The sequence below is a fragment of the Gavia stellata genome, chromosome 3 (assembly GCF_030936135.1).
Source record: "Gavia stellata isolate bGavSte3 chromosome 3, bGavSte3.hap2, whole genome shotgun sequence".
Lineage (NCBI taxonomy): Eukaryota > Metazoa > Chordata > Aves > Gaviiformes > Gaviidae > Gavia > Gavia stellata.
In genome coordinates this window covers 73136188-73148289 of record NC_082596.1, presented here as the reverse complement: position 1 = coordinate 73148289, position 12102 = coordinate 73136188, and positions in this window count along the sequence as shown.

Genomic DNA, 12102 nt, shown 5'->3' with positions numbered 1-12102 from the left:
AGAATAGTAATACCTGGAAATACAACCAACTTTAATTAACAGCTCATTACAATGGAAACTTGTTACTTATGGAGAGACACTGTGTGTATAAATATGCTCATCTTTTCCTAATTAATGTCTGTGAAAGACAGTTTAGGGAATCTACTTATGTGCAATGCATGAATCTAAATTTGATTTTATGAACCACCTCTATTCTTAAACCTTTTACTGTGTTCTGTTTGCTATTCCACGTACTTTGGAGAAGGGGGAAGAGCGTTGGAAGATCTGCCTCAAAACAGGTTGATTATTGAAGATTATCAGTACCTGAACCAATCCCACCTGGGGAGAACAAAAGAGTAGCAATGTCCTTGATAAAGCTGGTTTTCCCTAACTTCTCTGGAGGGAGCTAAAAGAATAAAATTTCCACAGAAGCAGAACAAAGGCTCAGGTGTCTGGCTTGGAGACCACAAAGCTTAAAAGAGGGGGGTGGGGGGATAGGGGGGCAGGGAGGAGTCCAATACTTGAGCAAACGATGGAAAGTTGAGCAACATGGGGAGAAATAGAGGCGCGACTGTTTGCCTACAACAGCAGGTGAGGAAGAAAGAAGCTGTCAGCAGACACTCAAATGTGCAATTCAGACAAGAAGCCACACAAAAGGGAATCTGAATCCTGTAAAACTCGTGCCTAATGTCAGTTACTATTCCCCAGTGAAAGAGAGGCTGAAGCAGCATTTTTTTATTGCTTTGTGCACAACTGCACAGTTCTTGCAGTAGCTCAGGTACAAAGTGCATGTCTTGGGAACCTGCGCAGAGCTGCTTTTTGTCTCCTCTTCCACATTGTACTGAACTCAGGAGCTGGCATATTCACCAAAGGAGCTGTAGGATACACTGCTATCAGCACTGGGCTGGGGAGGTAGCAAGGCAGCTGTATCATGAATCCATTTGCACGTCTAGGCAGTGAACAGAGAGCACTGTGCTTAAGAAGCACGCCAGGAATCCTGGGAAAAAGGAATGGTAGGGTTTATGCACACTTGGAGCAGTGAACGTGCTCATCTGGTGTGCTGAGACCCACCAGGACCTGCCCAGCCCCTGCGCCCTTGTGAAAGTTCAGCTGAAACCTTCTCCTCTGAGAAATGACTGAACAGCAAAGCTATTCAGCAGAGCCTGGGATATAACACTGGTAAATCTATTTAATAGTAAAGTCAAAAAAAGATCACCTCTAGCAGTTCAATTTCTGAACTTGTAATTGCCTCAAAATGCCATTAAACTACTCTGTTATAAAGGCAGAATTTTAAGAGGCAAAAGTGAAAGAGTAGAAAGCAGTTTAGAGATTTCATTCTTTTACAAATGTATCTATCAAGTAATTACCAGTAAGATCCAGGCACTCAAACCCAGGCATGAATCTTGGGAAACAATGGGGAGGACACACTGCAACAAAGGCTGAACTTCAGCCCTGTAACTGCAGCAGGGCTTGGTCAGAACTGTATCTCCAGGACTCATACTGACCCCACAGCACTGAAACACGAGGAACGTCAGAGTGGTGCATCCTCATGTTCAGTCTACAAACACTATGACTGCCAACAGCTACCACACAAAGAAACTTACTTGAGGAATTCCCATTTACAGTGGTGTCAGGCAGTAGAAGCACTTAATTCCGTTGCTTTTCCAACAAACATCTGGGAAGTGTGGAGCACGGATTGCAACTCATGCTGAGAAGCAGTAAATGTTTCTCAGTATCATATATACAGGCATCTGAAACACACCCAGGCAACCCATAACCTGAAACACACAGCATAGCACAGCCACCAGGGAAGCAATGGTAACAAGCATCAAGCCAGTTGGTCTCCTCATTCCCAATAAGCCGATGCTTCAAATAATCAGGGCAAGGCGCCCAGAGCTTTGGTCCCAAAGGTTGCCAAATGGTTACTTTAATTAACTTAACTCTGCCCAGCTTTCCGCATTCCCAAAACATGGGATATCCTAGATCTTGCTGCTGCTTCTTGTGCAGCTTCTCGGAGACGAGGGGGTCAGAGGACATGTCCACTTGACACAAACAGCCCAACCCTAAAACTCCCTAAACTGGGCAGCTTCCAGGTGGAACATCATCCACATGGGTACTGTCCCACCCTGCTTCTGACTCCAGAGCCAGCTCATTCAGGTCAGCCTGCACAATGCTCCACAGCACAGGAATGTCCACAGTGTTCCCACCATGCAAGTATCTAATTAATACTACAGAGAGGTAAGTGCAGTGACAGTAAGATGACTGACCTCATCATAAAAAAGATCAGCTACTTTTTTAGTACTGCACCAAGACTTTGTCAAAGTCCTCCAAACTGACAGGACACTGCATTTAAGTAATAAACGTTTCAGAGAAAATTAGGCATCAGAGTTAACGCCCAATTAAGATAGATAACTCATGGGGAGATATAATCTCTATCTTTCTGTAAACTCTGCAAAGAAGCCCAGTATCAGTTTCACAGGGGGCAAATTACAATCAGAAGAGTGTTTGTTCACTTGTTAGCTCAAGTTCAGACAGAAAAACAGAGCACCACCCAAACAGTTCTGGTGCCATTCACAGCACAAAAGGCTGGATCAAATACAGTGGAACGGCCTTTGATGCAAACAAAACAGGCCACTTTTCCCTTTCCATCCCAAAGACTGTTTTTATACCAAGAGAGACACAGAGTTTATTGGAGGGACCTGTAATCCACTCCCATAATGGGCTGTGAGTGAAGCAGTTTGGGCTGAAGAAAAGATAATGTAGCTCTTCCAAAACATGAGTTGTGACAGGGTTAGCACAAGAATAGGAGGGTGAAAAGCTAGAAGAGGAACCTGCACATCTTAAAAGTCCGTCCCAAATCTTATGGACAGGAATATCTATTCCAAAGCAGAACTAATTTTCTGGATTGTAGTGCACTTAAAGAAAATATAGCCCAGCTTTTTCAGTCACAGCAGATTAATTTTCTTCACACTTTTATTAACTTCACTGAAATGCTATAGGCCCTCCACATAAAAACGTGTCTCACAAATGCAATTCTCAACTAAACAGCCTTCTAAGTGCTCCTTGCCTTTGAGTTTATCCCTGTGGGGGCATTGAAGGAGGAAGGCAGTATGCGGCAGATAGATTCATATTGAAAAAATTCTCTGAAGTAATTCAGTAATCCCAGATCTTTTGGTATACAGTTTCAGAGCCTCCTGTAGCTTCGCTGTATGTCATGACTTATTAGATCTGGGTACCACATTAGAATAAACATCTGTCTCAGCTTTTCATAACAGGTTCATCTACATCATAACTAGCATACAACTGCAGGCCAGTGGTGTAAGTGCTAACTGTTATTTGAAGATCCCAGGTTGCAATCCACTAATAGAAACATTCAACACACAATGCCAATCCCTCTCCAGCCTGCTCTTCTGTCCATCTGTGAGAATGGTGGAGTGCCCGTTGTAACAACAAATTGGCCAAGGAACAACAGGCCTCCAGGAACTGGCTAAAAAAAAAAATATATATATCTATGTGCCAGCCTTGCCCCTTGATAGCAGTCCCTACACTCACTGCGTTACCCTTCTGTGAACTTACACCAGGTTTTGTGTTTTAAGTTAAAAGTTGCCAGTGGAGTCACAGCCCTGGGATACATATAGACAGCTGTCTTCCCTGTATGAGGGCAGCAGGGATCATTCTGCAGCTATTAAAAAAGCATTGTCAGAGAAAGCAGCATCTTAAATGGCACCAGTTGGCACTTTATGTGCCACAGAACAATACATGCAAAAGATGACAAATACCCTGTGCAGTTTGGGTTGTCTCCAAAGATTTTACTACAGCATTTGTCAGGGAAATGCTAGTGCTGGTTGAATGTTGCACTGTAACAGAAAAATCCTGCCAGTAGGAACTGTATAGAAACAAGATCAGTGTCACCAGCAGACATGCAGAACTACAGAAAAATCCAACAAAGCACTGCTTAAGAACAGAGGATGGGCAGCAGTCGTGAGCTCTGGACATGTCTACTGAAGTCACTGAAATGGTGATAGAGACAACAGAAGCCCCTCTGTGCCTAACAAAACAAAGATGCGCTTCCCCATTTGGGATCAAAGAAGGCCAACGGCATCCTGGCCTGTATCAGAAACAGTGTGGCCAGCAGGAGTAGGGAGGTGATCGTGCCCCTGTACTCGGCGCTGGTGAGGCCGCACCTCAAATCCTGTGTTCAGTTTTGGGCCCCTCCCTACAAGAAGGACACTGAGGTGCTGGAGCGTGTCCAGAGAAGGGCAACGAAGCTGGTGAGGGGTCTGGAGCACAAGTCTTGTGAGGAGCAGCTGAGGGAACTGGGGTTGTTCAGTCTGCAGAAGAAGAGACTGAGGGGAGACCTCATTGCTCTCCACAACTACCTGAAAGGGGGTTGCAGAGTGGTGGGTGTTGGTCTCTTCTCCCAAGTGACTAGTGACAGGACAAGAGGAAATGGCCTCAAGTTGCACCAGGGAGGTTTAGGCTGGATATTAGGAAAAATGTCTTTACTGAGAGAGTGGTGAAGCACTGGAACAGGCTGCCCAGGGAGGTGGTGGAGTCACCATCACTGGAGGTCTTCAAAAAACATGTAGACATGGCATTGTGGGACATGGTTTAGTGGGCATGGTGGTATTGGTTGATGGTTGGACTTGATGATCTTACAGGTCTTTTCCAACTGTAGTGATTCTGATTCTGTGATTCTGTGATCACCGTGCTCTGCTCTCCTGGTCTGCTCCAACATTTACCCAGACACAACAGAGCCACAGGGGATGGAACAGGCCAATGTCTGTCCCTTCCCTTAAAAGGAGTAGGTATAATCATTTCTCTCACTGCTAACATGTTTCGTTGAAGATAATTTATTCCCCCCTCCTTCTCCTGATATCTCTAAACGCCATTTCTCCTTTCCCAAAATTTCCTCCAAGCATTAAGAAAGCATATGCTAGAAAAGACAGGAGAGCAGACACTAGTGAGGTGCAGTAAGGCATCCACCATATAACTTCACCATTCAGAAACAAATCTGGGGATCTAATTTATTACCTTCTTTAAAAAGAAAGTTCTGAAAGCAAAAGCTGGTTGGGACCTATCCGATTCTCAGTACTGTAAGACGCTGACTTTTTAAAACACTAACTTCCAAATTTCTTGGAAAGCTGAACTTGGTAAGAACAAAAAAATAACTCTTAGCCAAGTGCTGTCAGCCACATGAGGGGCCAAGCTCAGATATCTGAGGGTTCCTCTTATGATTTGAGCCCCATGCAGACATCTGGAGAGGCTTAACTACTTTCATTAAGAGTCTTTACCAGCAACAGTACCTAAATTCCAAGGGAAGAAAGCAAAAACATGTTTTAGGAGGAGGAGAAAGGAGCTGAGGGGGAAGCAAAGTAAACTTGGGAAAGCCAATGAGTGATAAATCAATAATATCTTCTAGGTAAGGCACTCCCATCCCCAGGATCTCTTGGCAACACATCTAACTTCAGCCTTTCTCTCACAGGTGTGAGTGGCTATTGCACCAACATCTCAGTACTAGCATGAGCCATAGCCCTCATTCTTTGCTGTCACAGTTGCAGTTTGCTGTTTTAGTTCAGCTCTGGGCAGTAAGAGATGAATGGCTCTGAAGGCACCACTTAAGGTTATCTCAGCTGCAGTGCACATGCTTTTATTTGCTGATAAGTTAAAAAAAAAAAAAAAAAGAAAAAGGATCCCTCACTGGAAGCCATCTCTTGATTCAATCACTGCCTTCGAGAGCTTCAGCACAAGCAATCTATTTCCTGCCAAACCCCTCAAAGCCATAGAGGCTCAGTACTGAACCTTCAGGGAGGAAACAACAGGTGCATGAAAACACTTAAACAGTTCTTTCTAACAGTGATGCAGAGCCAGGGCAAAACAAGCAAGAGCTGCTATTTTTTCTTCACTTAACCTGCCTTGCCATGGAAACGAGCCTGATGCAATCTTTGCTTTTGTCTCTCTCTTCTTTTAAGTTTCTTTTTCTTGCCCGTTTCTCTACCCCCAGTAACTTCAGAACCTAAAAGAGTGATTTCAGCACAGTAGAGGTCTCTGAGGTTCCTACAGATTTCAAAAAAAAAAAAAAAGAGACACCTGAGTAGATGAGAAATATCCTATAAGCCCTACAAGCAAGGGAAACAACGCAATGGAAACTTGTACTGTTTAAGACACCGGAAAATCCACAGAGGAAGCAGCTCTTACCCATGCTGACTAAAGTTTATAGTCACGGAACAGGAAACTGTAGGAAACCAAAAACCTCTCAGTTCTGGTGTTATGGGCACGTTATATTATGCTTTTCAAGGGCTGACTCTGGGCACACACACTGAGGACAGCACTACTTCCTCAATAAGGAGGAATAAATACCCACAGCCTTGACAGTGTATCTGAACTAACTACAGTAGTCTGACATACACAGTTATTCTCCCTTGCACATATTCACAGGTGCCAGGGAATATTCCCCTCCCTCCATCTCCTTTGTTTCACTAGAGCTATAAAGTTGCCCTGCGTCCCTCCCCTCCCTGCTCACCAACAAATGCAAGCAGCAAGCTCCCTGCTGCTGAGCTTCAGGCCACAAACCAAGTTCTGGAGCAAAATACAGGAAGAAAAGAAAATTAAATTGAGATTCTGCTTTTTAATTAGCTACTTCACTGAACAAATAAGGCACAGAGGCACCAAAAAAGAAAGGAATGCACAAACTTCTCTGTAGCTATTCTGTACTTCCAGAGTTCGTACTAAAGGGAGAGCCAGACACAGACAGGGAAACTGTTGGTTCAGCTCAGGAAACATTAGTGACCAGCATTCATAAATGATAATGACACAGCAGATCTCAAGGGTCCTCCACTGACCTGGTGAGACAAAATGCAAGACTCCTCCCCTTGTCCTGTATAGGCTAAAAGATGCCCCAGGCGTATTAGTCACAGTGAGCGCATGGACAGAACAGGTTGAAGGTGCTCGTCAAGAATTTTAAGAGACAGACTGTGGACAGGCATCTCAGCAGAACAGCAAAGAACAACCCATTAAGAAGAAAGACAGCTCCTCTAGGGTGATAGGTAATCATAGGATTTCTATTTTGGACCCCATAGTCAGCTATTACCACCTAACTTGTAACAGTGTCTTGAGTGAGGGAGCATCGTTTGGCTAACCCTCAGGAAAGGGACATTGTGAGATGCAGTGCTGAATGGAGGTCTGAATCAGGTCTATGATTCATCAAGGGCCTACAACCATAAAACATGTCTAGCTGTTATGATTTGGATTGTTGTTTGGTTTTTTTCCTGGAACAGAGACATTTGATATACTTCTGCAGCACACTATAAGTCAGAAGAAATACATCAGGATTTTTGCAGTGAAAGCTTACTAAAAACATGCAAAAGAAAAAAAAATTGAAGACATTCTCAGCCCCTGTTAAAAAAAAATAAAAAAATCTCTCTTTCTCAACATTTTCTTTGGCAGTCTTACAGTGTAGCATGCCAGACCAGTACCTCCTAGTAATCTGCTAAAATATTCTTGTGCTTAGAATGTTTTAAAGGCATTGGTATTTTGGGGGTGTAGGGAAGGCTGGAGGGACGAAGAAGAATAAAGGAACGTATGTCTCAGCACCGGCCTGAAGTGCCATGGTGCGATGAGGAACTCTGGGTTGGCACCAGACATCAACAGCCTGCCAGAACCTGTGCATCTGAACGGCTAGATCCATTCCGCCTCCTTTAATTGAGACAAACAGGAACTGTGTGGCCTGGTAGTGAGCGTTGAGGTGTTGTCTCCACTGTTTTCCTGTGGGTTCCACTATGGTTATCCATCCTACATCCTACTGCAATTTTCACTCCTTCCCAAAAAGCCCCATAACTCAAATAATAGATCACCATTTTACAGCCAGACGTAACTCGGTCTGGGCAGGGTCACCACAAGCAGCAGTTTCCCCAAGCAAAAATGTTTAGCTGTGCTCATTGTAAACCAGAAAGAAACCTTTCTAAACATCTGTACCAGGGCAGCATAGCCTTGCCAGAGTAGCAGAGCTCAACTTCACAACTACAGAGTCCTCCTTCAAAGACTGATGATGAAATCCTAGTAAGATGTGCCAGTGACTACCTCCTATCTTTCCTATTCAGTGAAAGGTGGACTCTGGCTGGCTGACAGTTGAAAAGATTCTGATGCCTCCTTTTCAGCCAGTTGACAGATGTTTAAAGGGAGGCTGTCAACTCATTTCCCACAAAGCAATTAAAACAAGTGTAACATCTTTGAGCTCACATTGAGCATGAGCAACACTACACCACACACGCACACTCACTGAACCCCTAAAGTCCTTTTTAAAAAACTGTACTAGTTCCACCAGTATGAACGTACCAGACCTAGCCAAAACGTGGACTGCTCGGGTATTTTCTATGAGGTCAAATGAATGAACTGCTCTATTTAGTGCAACATCTCATCACAGTATTTCACTGCATCAGTCCATTAAATTTTATGCCTCTGCATTTAGGAATGATAGCTACCTACAGAAAGTAACTATCACTGCACCCTAACTGCATTAATACTACACAGAAGCAAGAACACTTCACTTGATAAAAAAAAAAACAAACAACATTTTAAGCTGTCCCACAAGGGAAAAGAATACATTTGTATTTCTCTTGGTCAAAGCATAAGCTCACCACTTGATTGCAACTTGTTTGATAGCATTCTGCTAATATTTGTATAAGGGTCCTTGAAGAATCAGAGGAAAAACAGCACAAAGAAAACAGAGCAACATAAAGCAAACTTCAAGACATCTGCTGAATACCCAAGAAGTGGGAGAAGTGAAAATGATTAATGGTATAGTACCAGCACACAACAGCACAGTAAGGTAGCTGGGTTTTAGAAAGCAGGGCCATGAACACACAAGGTGAAATGACCACGCGAACACTGGTTGCTGAAGGACAAGGTAGCAGGAAACAAAACAAAGTTGTTGCTTGTAACACCTGCTACTAAAACGCCAGGGCAGTGGGCCAACACGCTGATGAGAAAGAGCAAAACATGGTAATTATTCCTCCCCTCTCATGAAAAAGCAGCAGGGTTAATTTTATCCTGGAACAAAAACTATGTGCCATTGAAGGAGCATTACAGGACCAGCTCAATATCCAAACCTAGCTGTCTAATAAGCATTTTTTTCCTAAGCACTAAGCAATGGAAAAAATGATGACATGGCATTTTGCAAATTATTGCAATTTTTTTCTCAAATGGGCATTAAAAATAGAACAAATGGTTTTAAGGTATAACCCTACTAAAAAAAGAAAAGTTTTACTCCTTTTAAAAATTCTAAAATCTAGATAAATGGCCATGAACTCGGGGAAATTCTGAACTTGGGCTCATACGCTGAGCAAAATTCAGATCTGGAATACAAAATGTGAGTGCTGCCTCAATTGTGTCATTTCACATTCCTTTAAAAAGCACAGCTTGTGAGTTTTCCATGAAGGGAATTCAAACAGCCATTCTCGCCTCTTGCATAGCTAGGCAACAAAATCCAATACATGTAAATTAAACAGCATCTTTCTAACTCTCATTTAGAAGAAAACCTAGATGCAAAACAAGTGGAACACACTTTGTTATGCTGGCAGCCAGACCCAATACAATTCACAATGGACTTCAACTTCTTTTTGGTGGTGGAGACAGCTAACGAAGATTTAGATAAACATAAAGGAAATGGGACTTTGTATCAGTGCAGAGTGGAGAAACTGCCCTTTGCACATTAGTTTTATATCACTTCCAGTACGATCCTCCATTTAATGTGTTATCTGATGATGCCGTACATTTTTCAGAGTGCTGCTGAGCTCCTCTTGGATGTTACAGATACCATGGTCATTGCACCAAGGTAAGCTTCCTACAGAATACGCAGGACTTTTGAAGAGGTGACATCTAACCTTTAACACAAAGGGACTTAAATAGATTGGATTAAGCTAAGATATCTCCTCTTACACTATTCAAATCGTACCCTTCTTGTTACAGATGTATGTACAGCGATCTACCACATGGTCTGTTTTAAATAACCAGTTCTCTCTCTCCTGCTATTTTCTATGCTGCATTAAAAAACCAGATAATAAAAATGCTTTAAAAATGTATATTATTGATCATCAACAGCAATAGTTTTGGAACTGTCACAGTGACTTTGATATCTAAAAAGGTTTTTAAATGCTCTTACAATACAGGCATTATGGAAAGAGTCACTTTTAAAGTGAAAGCCAGTAGCTTATCTTTTTCATTTCTTATAATTCCGTTTTGGCCAGACTGCTCAGCAGGCCTCTCTGCCACTGCAGCCAGTGCAGTGCACAGCATCATTCTTGCTCAGTGACTGGAACAGCCATGATTACATCGCCTGCTTTCATGCTGTCCTGCAAGCTTGTTAGATCCCTTAATAGTGAAGAACTTGGCTCTCCTTATGACCTCTTCCTCCTTGACCTTCATTCAGCCATATGCGTGTACTCCAAGACCACGGTTCACAAGTTCCACCACTAAAAGAAAGGGTCTTCAAAGTTTTTGCTAAGACTATACCTACATTGTGGGTATTTGCTGTTTAGACATCTGCCCCCCACTATTCAAAACAATTTTCCCTCTATTGCGTGTTCGTTTTACATTAAATCATAGGAACAAAGTGACATTGTAATCATATATTCCTCATTTCTGCACTAGATCTATTTTAATACCAATAAAGCATGCAAAAAACAGATATTGAAGTCTTTACACCAAAAGTTAACTAGGCTTAGACACTCTTGGCTTTAGAACATGAACTGAAGAGCTCTTAATAAAAACCGCCTTCTCTTTTGCAGCTGCTCATGATTCAGATCCTGAGTTTTCTCGGCCTCTTACACAGAACATACAACAGAAGGAAGCTAAAAGGCAAGGTCCAGAGCTGTTAGTATGGTAAGCATCCCATTTTATTTAGCCTCGTATTCCATGTAGTCCAAATGCTAAGAAGTACTCATCTTGAAGTAAATGCACTTCGTTTCACAGGAAACTGATAATTACTGCTAATTTTAAACGACTATTTTTAGCCTGGGCTAAGGATCTGGCAACACACCACTCTTCCAGAGAAGAGGGTGATCTGTGTCCGAGCAGGTAAGAGCTAGCGGAGAACACGAGGCAGCCGAGAGATAAAGTGCCTGTGTGCAAGAGCTGGCCGGCACAGCCCTCGGGCAGACTGCACAGGGACCTGCACCGCCTTTCAGCCACTGCACTGGGGGCCTGCTGCAGAGGAAAGCTGCTAAAATACCCCCCCATCCCTAGGTTTTCTGGCAACTACCTTGTTGATCCAATGACATCATTTAACAGTAACAGACCGAGTCTCCCACACAGGGAGCGCATACACTGATTTCTGTTCTGTTTTTATAACCACTCAATCAGAAAAGATCTTTCCTGTTTATATTTTATATGCTTTAATAGTAAACAGATGTTTCTTCAATACTGGCAGAGTTTCTTGCAGTTAGAGACTGTTAAGAGGTTACAGAGTAGTGTGACTATCCCTTGTCAAGGGGGATGTTTTTCACTTGGGCCTAATTTAACCTTAATTTTACCTAAACCTTATGTTGCTTCATAATTTTTATAGCTGTAACTTATCTAGATTAGATATTTTGAATCACAAAGCTATGATTATGGAGAAGTTAACTTTATTTATGCTGCTGAGAGAAATTATATATAATTTCCTTGGTTGTTTATCTTTTTAAACACTGAGATTTGAAGGAGAATTTTTCAAAGGCACAAAAAACAGAGAAGGCTTTCCTGCGTAAGGAGTTATTTGAAAACTGCCACTGCACTTAAAATTTAGCCTGTACCCTAAGCCTCCCAGCCTTTGAATGGGCTTGGACATGCAATCAGTGGGTTTGCTTTTAAAAATCTCTCCATTACTGGTTTTGGAAATTACTTTCCTGATAGCTAAGGGGAACAGTGCAATGGTTAGTGCTTGCTTGTGAATCCAGAGAGCAGGGGGGGCAGCGCCTGCCTGCCCCCTCCCTGCCCTCCTCTCTGATCTTCAGCCTTTATCTGGGCCCTCCCTGTGAGGGTGGTATTTTTGAAACAGTGCTGCTAGAGGTGTGAGTTGCCAGGGAGGATTTTCGGTTACCTTGATGAACGTACAAGCGTGGATATCGTTATACTAGAGTGTTTGGTTGT